Source organism: Podarcis cretensis, assembly GCF_951804945.1.
Source record: "Podarcis cretensis genome assembly, chromosome: 10".
NCBI classification, from domain to species: Eukaryota; Metazoa; Chordata; class Lepidosauria; order Squamata; family Lacertidae; genus Podarcis; species Podarcis cretensis.
Genome location: NC_137179.1, coordinates 77,494,278 through 77,506,675, shown reverse-complemented (window position 1 = coordinate 77,506,675; position 12,398 = coordinate 77,494,278). Strand labels below are relative to the sequence as shown.

Here is a 12,398-nt window from a genome sequence, read left to right as displayed (position 1 = left end):
TTCCCATTGCTGTGCCCTTCCTGCTCCTGCCTGCCTTTCCCCTCCCTCCCTCCCCTGCCCAGGGCTGGTTTAGGGTGCTGGTTCTGGCTTTGTTGGGAGGGAGGAGAGGAAGAAAGGCCTGTGTGGCAGCTTTCATCCTCCCCCTCAGTCATCTATGCACCATAACTGGAAAGCAACCTACACTTTCCTTTTGCACATCAACAGTAATTTGAATTGTGCACCCATTTGTAAGTATAGACTATATAAAACTTCATTTTTTTGCTGTTATCAGATTTCAGACAATACCAATATGTATTTGCCACACTCCTAATGATGTCAATCCAGATATATGCCCATCTTGGTAGAGAAATCCAGTCAGTCCAGTCTGTGTACTTAAGTTCTGCATTTTCTCCACAAAAATATGCTGAAGCTCAAATTGCCTTTCAATAGCTAATTTTGCATGCTAACTTTTGCCAACTACCTTTATTCAATTTGCCAGGGTTCCAGCCTTCTGTCAATTTCCACTTTTTAATAGCTTGGTCTTCTAAGCTTTGCTTCCCTCTCTTTAGCTTAAGTCCAACTTCTCAAAGAGTGGAATAAACTCTGGCAGTGATCTACTGCTGATAAGAGAACTAGCAATAGCTTCCTCTCCTCTGTGGAAGGAAACAGTGCAAGCTGCTGCATCATAGAGGGAGAGGAGAAAAAATAGATGTAGTTCTGTTAAAATAATCTTAATTAGAGGAACTGAATTCACACTAAGGCAGTTGTTCTATGGGGTGGGTGGGTTGGTTGCTCCTGAGCCTCGCAGAGGTGTTTGGGGGAGGGCACAGGGAAGGAGAAGAGGGCAAGCCCTGCTGCACAACCAAAAGTCATTGTGCAGAGGTTCTACTGAAGGGTAGTTGAATCCTAGCCAAAATATCCTTCCACCCAATCCACATATATTTTTGAACAGCAGCAGAATGTATGCAAAGGACAACAACAACAACAACAACAATATTTATACCCCACCCCTCTGGCTGGGTTTCCCCAGCCACTCTGGGCAGCTCCCAGTAGAATATTAAGAACAAGATAAAACATCAAACATTAAAAACTTCCCTAAACAGGGTTGCCTTCAGGTGTCTTCTAAAAGTCAGGTAGTTGTTTATTCCTTGTCATCGGATGGGAGGGCGTTCGACAGGGCGGACGCCACCACCGAGAAGGCCCTCTGCCTGGTTCCCTGTAACTTGGCTTCTAACAGTGAGGGAGCTGCCAGAAGGCCCTCGGTGCTGGACCTCAGTGTCCGGGCGGAAAAATGGGGGTGGAGACGCTCCTTCAGGGATACTGGGCCGAGGCCGTTGAGGACTTTCAGGGTCAGCACCAACACTTTGAATTGTGCTCAGAAATGTACTGGGAGCCAATGTAGGTCTTTCAGGACCGGTGTTGTCACTGGGCACTAGGATTGGGCATGCGAGAGTTCTGGAAAAGGCAACAAGTTTAGAAGGGGAGCCCAAGTCAAAAGAGTCTGAGAACAATGCCTTAAAATGCAAAAGGAAATTACTTTCACCCTTACCATAGTTCCACAAAGTCTGTCATTAACCATAAAAGTATCATGGTGTTAAAAGGTAAAGATTCCAAAAGCACAATTTTCTCTTTTGACACAAACTAGCCAGTCACCAGACGTGAAAACTTCCAAGACCTGATGGTGAAATCATTGTGTGGAAACCTAAACAAAGCCTGCCAGTTTTGAATAATTTACTGTCAGCATACTGTTTTCCCATTCTCTGAAATCTGTGAAGTAAGCATAACCTTCCTCTTACCTAATGAGAGAAAATTAATCAAACTAGGCTTAATGATATATAAGCAGATAAGGCCAAGTGGGGGACGCAGTTCTTACAATCTGTACAAATCCTTTAATGGAATGACGAAACCAACATAATGAAAACCAAACAAAGACTGAAAAAAGTAAACATCCCAAATACTTAAATTCTCCTGGTAGTTAGAAACAGCTTCTCCAAGCATATAGGTGCTGAATTCATTCCTCCTTATCTGAATTTGATTGTCAGTTACAAACCAATTTAAAATACTTTCTTCTGGGATGGCTTCTACTCCCTACTTGGAAGGCTCCCCATATATCACTTGTAATAAAGACATAAAACACTGTGGAACTAGTAAACGAAGGGCTAAATGAAATGCTTCCGCCTCTTCCGAACAGTGGGGGAAAGGACGGGGACAGGCTTTTTAAAATAACAACTATCTTTTCCATAATAAAACTTTAGCACATGTTATTTAATGGCCCATCTAGACCAGCATTCAGTTCCCATAGTGGCCAATGGGTTGCCTGCAGAAAAACAAGAGCCCTCTCCCCTCCTGGTATTCAGAGGCATCGCTGCCTCCAACTGTGGAGGCAGAACAAAGTCATCAGGCTTAGCTGCCATTGATAGCCTTCTCCTCCATGAATTTGTCCTATCTTCTTTTAAAGCCATCTTGGTTGGTGGGCATCACAGCCTCTGGTGGGAGCCAATGCCATCGTTTAACGATGTGCTGTGTGAAGAAATAACTTTATCTGTCCTGAATCCATTCAGCTTCACTGGATGTCCATGAGTGTTATGAGTGAAGGGGGACGGACGGGCTTCGTTTTATAAACTTGTACCATGCCACCTCTTACTTGCCTTTTCTCTAAACTAACAAGTCCCAAACACTGAAGTCCTCCTTCCTAGGGGAGTTGCTCCATTCCCTTTCAGAACTATTTCCAACTCTACAATATCCCTTTTAACATGATAATGTAATAGGATCTGGATACATCAACCCACAGAGTCAGTCTAGCATGGGAAAATTAATCCAATTTTTTTTTACCAGACATTATATTCCATATCTTTCTAACTGATATAATTGTTTCAAGAGAACCCCAAGTTCTAACATATTTTGATCCCATTGCTGTCCACCCAACCGAAGGAGCTGCATATGCATAGTGTAAAATTGCCCAGGTCAGAAAATTTACACTGGTTTTAGATTTCCAATACAGTGGTACCTCGGTTTCAGAACAGCCCTGTTTACGAATGATTCGGTTTACGAACTCCACAAAACCAGAAGCAGTGTCCTGGTTTGTGAACTTTACGTTGGTGTAAGGATGGAAGCCGAAAGGTGGAAGGGCACCGGTGGCGGGAGACCTCTTTAGGGAAAGCGCGCCTCAGTTTAAGAACGGACTTCCGTAATGGATTAAGTTCGTAAACCGAGGTACCACTGTATTTAGCATTTGATATTAAATAAGCTTGGTAATATAGTTCCAAATTTGGAATATCAAATCATCGCCCTCCTTTAATTTGTACTTGCATTTTCAATAAAGATATTCTTGGAATTGAAGAATCCCATAGACACTTCCTATTTTATCCAACTTAATGTAACACAATGTCCTAGAAAAACAAGTGCACTTCATCATTCAAGCGGCAATTTGATAAGAAACTCCCCCCCCCCCCCCGATGTAGAAGCTATTCATTTGTACGAATTTGAAAAAGACCATTTGTTGAAGTGGATATTTTACTGTGACTTTAACGTTATTTAGCATTTCTCTATATGATTGAAAACTCATTAGTAAAATAAAAGTACCATTTAGAGATTTCTTTTCTATGTTGTGTAGACTTCATTATGCAGCTCTCACAGATGATACTTATTGTGAAGGGAAGACAAAAAAGTTTGCAAAACTTAGTACTGGTGAGGAAAGTTATTCTCACTGTACAGAATGTTCCCTGAAGCCATGGGAGAAGCATCTGAATAATTCTGTATGGGTTTCTAGATTCCTGCAGACTCTTTCATATTCCTACCCTATTATGGGAGAATCCTCATTGATTCCATTTTTCACACCAGTCCAAACCCTCAGCTGCATTTGAGCAGTCACAATCCCAAAGTTCTACTATTCTATAAAAAAGTGGCAAAAGAATGCAATAATCAACCATAAATGTAGGTGTTAACAAGGCTATTAGTCTGGAAAACACAGTTTGAAACAGAAGCTTTAAACATAATCACTTTAAATCTATAAACTATGCATTGTCTCACTGGACTGAACAAATGCAAGGTCATTATAAAAGCTACAACACAGATTGCGCAGGAACAAGCACCACATTGTTTCACAATAAACTTTTTGAAATCAGGAAGACAGTAAAGAGAGATCACAAACTCACATTCCTGAATAACATAGCAAGAGTTCACTTCCCAAGATAACATCATCCATTTTTCTTCTATATTAGGAGATTTAAAAGGAAAACAATGTACATGTGAAATTTGAATGGTTTTGATAGGTAAAAAAGGTAAAGGTAAAGGCGTAAGGTAAAGGTAAAGGTAAAGGTAAAGGCGGTTAAGTCTAGTCAAATTCAACTATGAGGTGAGATGCTCATCTCACTTTTCAGGCCGAGGGAACCGGCGTTTGTCCACAGACAGCTTTCCAGGTCATGTGGCCAGCAGGAGTAAACTGCGCAAGAGAGAAGCCAGAGCGCATGGAAACGCTGTTTACCTTCCCACCGCAGTGGTACCTATTTATCTACTTGCACTGGTATGCTTTCAAACTGCTAGGTTGCCAGAAGCTGGAACAGAGCAATGGGAGCTCACCCCGTCATTGCGGTGATTCAAACCGCTGACCTTCTAATTGGCAAGCCCAAGAGGCTCAGTGGCTTAGACTACAGTGCTACCCACGTCCTTATGGTTTTTATACAAGCACTTGAGCTGACTTTTTTAAATATGCCAGGCAGACTTGAAGTTCATGGGGGTTTTTTACATTAAGGAACCTTCAAATACAAAAACACTAACATTTTCTAAAGTAGTACAGACCAAGAATCACTCTACTACCTGATTGTACTTAGTTTGCAGCTCAGCTCCAAGTCAAGCTGGACAGATAGTAACAGGTCCAAAAAGAAATACAAAGAATAACTGATCTGATGGCTGAAAACTGCACAAAGAGCTTTCAAAGTATTGTTTTAACACAGACAAGCAAACTTTTGATAGTAAGAAAGATCACACATGAAAATTGTTACACCACCTTGCTACTACATTCTCTTTGCTTACTGTCAGTGAAGGGTAAAAACCAACTGCTGGTGCCAAAACTGAGTGCAAAAAATGTGTCATTAATCCCATAATCCTAATTCCCCATTCTTCCTTTAGCCCCTGAGGTAACTTAATATCCAATTTCCTGGATATTGTCAGCTTTCCAACAACTTAAATAGGACAGGACCTGGTTAATAGGTGTTCTCCCATCCAAATGCAGCGACTGCAGGAAGCATTGGTGACTCAACAGAAGGCTGCCATCATGCTGGGACAGTTTCAAACACAATGCTTCTCTCTACCACAGAGTGCACCTTCTGATCGGCAAGCTCTAGGGCTCTGTGGTTTAACCCACAGCACCACCCACTCCTTTACCTTTTTTCTATGCACACTGCCTCATAAACAACGTCAACGTTCTCTGACTGACTGAAAATAATAGAAACACATGAAGTAACATAAACAACAATTAAAGGGGGGGACTAGATAAACACAAACACACACCCAAGAAATCTAAAAAAGATTTTTAAAAGACACATAGGTCCACATTTACTCAAGTTACTTAAAAGGCCTGGGTGAACAGAAAGATCTTTACCTGGAGCTGGAAGGTCCACAAAGACAGCAGCAAGTGAGCCTTCTTGAATGCCACTACTACTGAAAAATGCTTCTCCTGGTACTTGAGAGAGACCATCTGGCAAGGGCACCCAGAGCAGGGCCTTCAAAGAGGCTTTTAAGGTTTGAGTAGCTGCTTGTGAGACAGGATTGTCTTTTGATAGTCTGGTCACAGCTTTTAAAAGGTTTAAGCCAGCACTTTAAATTGGGCCTCCCAAAATTGCAAGCCACTGGCACTGATAAAACAGACATAATATGGACTAACAATAATATTTCATCCAGGTTTCCTCCAGAAAGGTGATCCAGCTATGCTGATGATTTGCTGAGGTATATGGAGTCTATGGCAATGCAAGTGTTTTAGTGCTCCTTAACTGGATCACACATACTAAAAATTTAAATATCAGTCATTTGAGTCATAGAGGCAAGTCCCCAGAAGTTGGCCTATAGAGACCTAAGAAACAGATTAGTGGAAAGTGGAATTGCAGCACATTAAATATCAAATGCATGCAGCATCTGTGCACATACAGGGCTTCTTTCACTCACAAAATTTGAAGACTCTGCAGCCTAAGTGTCAAGCTTTTGATAACAGTGGTGATGGGCTAGCTAAACACATAAAAGTGAAAATTATATGTGAACGTAGTATCATTGAGCGGTATTTTGGCTACAGGACCATTTTCTTTCACTTTCACTGAAGAAAAATCGTATATACACATTGGGATAGATAAATTGTAAGTTGAAGGGCAATGTATACCCAAAATGATCCCATAGAGAAAGGATCCAAGAAACAGTATGTCCATTTACAAATTCAGTAATGATTGTGGGCTAGTTTCCAGGATATTCTACTGTCCTGATTTTCTGAGAAGTTAAGTGGATATAATTAGTGTTGTTTCCTGAAACTCAGGAACATGTCCAAAAGGAATTGAACAAAACATCTCTAGATTCCTCCAGTGACAATAAACAAGCATTCTCCTACTCCTAACATAAATGGGGAATCTAAAGTAGCAAAGTAAGATTCAAGAGTGCTAGCATAATCACTCAAAAATCCTTTGTGTTATTTTTCAATCAACACAATTGCTTTAAGCTTAGCATCCAAAGAGAGCCCTGAACCTTAAAACCACCACAAAACAACAATCATTGGGTAAAACTGCAATTATATAGCAGAACGCAAGTAGAGTCAGCAAAGCCTATCAAAAGTCCCCAAGCTACATTATTTAACCCAGAGTACCCTTGGGGCTAACTGTATCTTTTTTTTTTTTTTTAAGGTACTGGGTTTTCCCATTTTTCAGCACATTGAAGAAGTTGGCGATTCAGCATTACTATGCCAACACTCTTTTTACAGACTATCAGGGAATGCCATTTCACCAAGCCATCTTCTAGCTCAGTCCTCATTTTTTTTGACAGAATTCTGGACACCCAATATCATGAGCTTCTAACTGGCCTCACTGTGGAGCACCCTCCCCGCTTTATTATCTTTTAGGTACTTGCTTAAAACATTATATCTGACATTTTAAGACTTAATATTTTATACCATTGTCTAACAAACCCAGAAGTAAATGTTTCTGTTTGCAAACTTCCTTTTGGAAGCCAAACGTCCAACGCGGCTTCTGATTGAGTGCAGGTAGCTCCTGCAGCCAATCAAAAGCCACACCTTGGTTTTCAAACATTTTCAGAAGTCAAACCGACTTCTGGAACGGATTCTGTTTGAGAACCAAACTACGACTGTATATGATATGAAGAGAAACCAGAGTTTGCACCAAAGTGAAAAGAAGCAGAAGTCCCAGCAAAGGAAAATGGCTACAAAAACTTATGGAATATGCAGAAATGGCAAAACTTACCAGAATAATAAGAAATCAAGATAACCTTTTATAAAAGAATGGAAATAGTTTGTTGAATATTTACAGATAATTTGCAAACCGATAAAAACATTGGCAGGATTATTGCAATAACCTGCAGTTTCATAAGAGTATATATTTAAAGTAATTAAATGAGCAAAAATGAATTTGGATATGCAGAAGATAATAAAAAATAAATTTAAGGAACCACAGAAAGAGGGGGAAGGAAGTCAAACTTTGAAGTGTTAAACTAATGAAATGTATGAACTTGAAAAGTATAAATAAAAACTAAAAACTAAAAAATGGAACAAGCTGCTGTGAGGTCTCCTGCTGGTGGGCCACCCCCACATTTGCTGGGTGGGAGGGGAGTGCCAGACTGTGTGATGCGTCACTCAGAGTGGCAGTCCCCATTTCACCCAGCAAATGTCAATGGGCACCAGTGGAAGGCTGGCTCAGCTGGGGGCAGAGGCACAACTCCACTCTGTCAGGATATCTAGAAATGTTGTTACCTCTTTGCTGTGACTGGGTGTCCTTCGGGAAAGCTGGAGCTGAGAAACATTAGTGACTAAGTTGAGAACTACAGATGAAGGCAAATTAAGATGTTTGCATGAGATAATAGTTCTCACCAATTGGTGCCTTAGCTCCCTGAAAATATCATCTGAATATGCTACTGTTTTACACAACCCTACATGAAACCTGCCCCTAAGTTCTTAATTTTCTAGCATGGTGCAGCGCCTGGGATATTAGGCTTTAACAGAAACATGGAAGACTCCAGTTTAAAACTCTTTGGCTAGGAAGCGCATTGGATGGGGCCTTGGGCAAGTTGCTCTATCTTAGCTTCACCTACATGAAACAGGTTTGCTACTAGGCCTGTGCGATGTATTGCTACATCGTTCAGTACAAGTATGAAGTCTGCATTGTGGTAAGCATTTCATTTAATTTGACCTGGCAACATATTGCAAACCATGTTCAAAATTCCAGGGGGCAGCATAATTGTGGGCAATTTGAGTGGTCCCGTCCCTGTATATGGTGACTGCTGGCTGCTGCCTTCCAAGGGGCAGGAAGGGGAGGAGAGCAGGAGGAGCCAAACCAACTGGGTTCCATTGGAGCTGGTTCCCTCTGGATGGCTTCCCTCTCGGCTCCCTTTCCCCTCCCTTCTCCCGTTGATGGCAGTCTAGTGTCCCAATCCCTGCTGTGCCTTCCTTGTGGTTCGTGCCAGCCGATGGCAGAACAGTTCCAGGCTCAGCGCTTTGCCATAACTGCCGTGTTTCCTCTCCCCACTCTGGCTGCTTTGTCGCAGTTCAGCCAATTGTCAGGCACAGAACTGCCCAGCACCTCCTTTTCTTCTGCCTGCCCCACTTTCCTTGCTTGACAGGCTGCTCCCATTTTCACCCTGGCTGCCCCTGCTCCTTCACCCACTCACCCCATCTCCCCCACCCACAGATCTCTACGGCTGCTCCATCGCCCAATCTTCACGCAAACCCTACATAGTTCCATGTTTCAGACACTGTGATATCTTGCTATATCGCAATGTTTAACTGTCATGATGTTGAAAACCAAATTATCACCCAGCCCTACTTGCTGCAACACACTATCTAATTTTTGGAGGAAGAGTGATTCAAATGCAACCCAAAACCTATGAAAGAAACTTACCCCATGGACCATTACTGAACTCCTCCTCAAGAATAGGGCAGCTACCATGTTTTAAGACTGGTATAGCACTAGGTGTAGAGAAGAATTATTTAGATTCAATGCAGCTTTTATAACGTAAGCATTTACTCATGATTTACAGTTCACCTAAACCTAATGGGATTGTAACAGGTAACAGCCGCTGTGTATTAAAAGATTAGCCCCTGCCCTTGAACAATGCGCTGAATTATACAGGCCAGGGAGAAACTAAAGAACCAAAACTCAGGGAGAAACAAGGTCAGCTGCAGGTTTTTCAGTGTTAGAGGCAGCTGATAATGAATCTTCACTAGCCATGCCAGTCTTTTCCTTTTTACTCCAAAGGTAGTAAAATCTAGGGGGGAGGGGACCTGCAATGCTTTTCAGACTGTTTTACCACATAAATTCTTCTCCCCTTGTTCTTCTCTTCCTCCTCCATGACTCTACACTTTCCGGTAATTGACTCTTTGTTAACTGTTGTATACAAGATGTATAATAGTTGGAAGCCTGAGTTTAATGTGGATACAGTATAAATATCTGCTATAGTTATATTTATTGTTGTTGTTGTTTAGTCGTTTAGTCGTGTCCGACTCTTCGTGACCCCATGGACCAGAGCACGCCAGGCACTTCTGTCCTCAACTGCCTCCCGCAGTTTGATCAAACTCATGCTGGTAGCTTCAAGAACACCATCCAACCATCTCATTCTCTGTCGTCCCCTTCTCCTTCTGCCCTCCATCTTTCCCAACATCAGGGTCTTTTCTCTTCTCATGAGGTGGCCAAAGTGGTGGCCAAAGCATAGCACAGTGTGGAGCTATGCTTCTTCAGCAGTGGATGGCTCTCAGTAATAATGACCTCTAATTTAACTTTTCCCGGCAATAAAATGTCTATCTGGTGGAGCTGAGGTCCAACTCATCAGGGCCCAACATGTAGATGACTGCTATTTTAAATCTTTGACATTAGTTTAGAAAGGTCAAATTATTTACATTTTTATGTGCTTGAAAGCCTATGTTGCCATAGACACCGCACTGTGTCTACAGTGTTCTTGTTCCACCACTTAATGCCAGCCGTGTGCAATAAGAAAGCACCACTGGAGCCTCAGCTTCACGATCTGTCCTTCCAGTGAGCACTCAGGGCTGATTTCCTTCAGAATGGATACGTTTGATCTTCTTGCAGTCCATGGGACTCTCAAGAGTCTCCTCCAGCACCATAATTCAAAAGCATCAATTCTTCGGCGATCAGCCTTCTTTATGGTCCAGCTCTCACTTCCATACATCACTACTGGGAAAACCATAGAAAAAATGAAAGAAGGAGAAAAGAAATTGAGGTCCAAACCAAAGTCCCATGAGATTTTGAGAGAAATAAAGTTTTATCAGATGCAATACATGGAACTCATGAATCAAGAAATAGAATGGAAAATAAAGCAAATGAGACAAAAGACTTTTGAATCAGCAGATAAATGTGGGAAACTTCTGTCATGGCAATTGAAAAAGAGACAGAAATTGAATACTGTGACAAGTCTAGAAATGGATGGAAAAATTATCTACAAACCCAATGAGATAAGTAATTGTTTTCAAAGCTTTTTTAAGAAACTGTATGCACAAGGGCCAGTTAACGAACAAGAAATAGAAGAATTTATTAAAAAATATGGCCTACCAAAAATCTCAGAACAAAGTAAAATGATCCTGAATGAGAAAATAACAGAACAAGAAATAGAGGGTGCCATTCAGAATATGCAATTGGGAAAATCACCAGGACCAGATGGTTTGACGGCTAAATATTATAAAGTGCTGAAGGAATGGCTAATACAACCACTGAAGGAAGTTTGTAATGAAATTTTGGAGGGGAAAAAGGCACCTGAATCGTGGAAAGAGGCTTTCATCTCACTTATACCGAAAACAGAGACTGAGAAGAACCAGGTTAGAAACTACCGCCCTATATCTTTACTCAATGTGGATTATAAAATTTTTGCAGACATTTTGGCAAAAAGATTGAAAAGAGTGTTGATAGGGGAGATTCATAAGGACCAAACGGGCTTTCTCCCAGGGAGACATATGTCAGACAATGTGAGGAACATTATAGACATTTTGGAGTTGTTAGAAGTCGATATTAACAGAAAGGCTGTTCTGATTTTCGTGGATGCGGAGAAAGCCTTTGACAATATTTGTTGGAGTTTTATGAAGAAGAATCTCCAAGGGATGGGGGTAGGCCAAGGTTTTGAAAACGGTATAGGTGCAATATATTCTAAACAAAAAGCTAAGTTAATTGTAAACAATGTGGTAACGGAAGAAATATTCATAGAAAAAGGTACACGGCAGGGATGCCCAATATCCCCTTTGCTTTTTATATCAGTCCTGGAGGTTTTGTTAAACATGATTAGAAAGGACCAGTTGGTTAAAGGAATTCAGGTCGGAGTTAGACACTACAAACTAAGAGCATTTGCAGATGATCTAGTATTGACCCTGCAACAGCCAGACACTAGTACTAAAAGAGTATTAGAATTAATTGAAATATTTGGTCGAGTAGCAGGTTTTAAACTAAACAAACAAAAAACGAAAGTGCTGGAAAAAAATTTAACAATGGAGGAAAGAGAGAGATTTCAGAATGAAACAGGCTTGGAAATAATGAAAAAAGTGAAATACCTGGGGATAAACTTAACATCTAAGAATGTGAATTTATTTAAGGATAATTATGAAAAATGTTGGTCAGAAGTAAAGAAAGATCTAGAAATATGGTCAAGGTTGAAACTTTCCTTGTTGGGCCGAATTGCTACTATTAAGATGAATGTATTGCCTAGAATGCTATTTTTATTTCAGACGTTGCAAATTTTGGACAAGATGGACTGTTTCAAGAAGTGGCAGAAAGACATATCAAAATTTGTCTGGCAGGGCAAAAAGCCCAGAATAAAATTTAAGATTTTAACTGATGCAAAAGATAGAGGGGGGTTTGCCCTGCCGGACTTAAGACTTTATTATGAATCGGCAGCTTTTTGCTGGTTGAAACACTGGCTACTTCTTGAGAACACGGACATTTTGGATCTGGAAGGGTATGAGAATAGCTTTGGTTGGCATGCATATTTATGGTATGACAAGGCAAAGGTGTATAAAGGCTTTAAAAACCATATTGTAAGGAAAGCATTGTATAATGTTTGGATTCGGTATAAAGATTTGTTGGAAAGTAAAACTCCCAGGTGGGTGTCACCAATGGAAGCTAAGGAACTGAAAAAGCTTAATATGGACTCTAAATGGCCAAAATATTGTGAAATTTTAGAATATGATGGTGAAAGGGTTAAACTTCAGAGTTACGAGA

The 12,398-nt window shown here is 40.9% G+C and overlaps 2 protein-coding genes across 3 annotated transcripts in view; one reads left to right on the top strand and one right to left on the bottom strand.

The window, feature by feature from the left end:
- LOC307225466 (uncharacterized protein) overlaps positions 1–12,398 on the top strand; it is a 223,859-nt gene that overhangs the window by 89,085 nt on the left and 122,376 nt on the right. The window lies entirely within an intron of this gene.
- The window catches only part of RASSF8 (Ras association domain family member 8), a 124,816-nt gene that overhangs the window by 38,618 nt on the left and 73,800 nt on the right, over positions 1–12,398 (bottom strand). The window contains exon 1 of one of the 2 annotated variants that reach the window (XM_079993319.1): positions 461–990. The exons of the other annotated variant lie outside the window; for it this stretch is intronic. The gene's annotated coding sequence lies outside the window, so the exon portion shown is untranslated. Of the gene's footprint in view, positions 1–460; positions 991–12,398 lie in introns of those variants that run through there. 2 annotated transcript variants of the gene reach the window in all.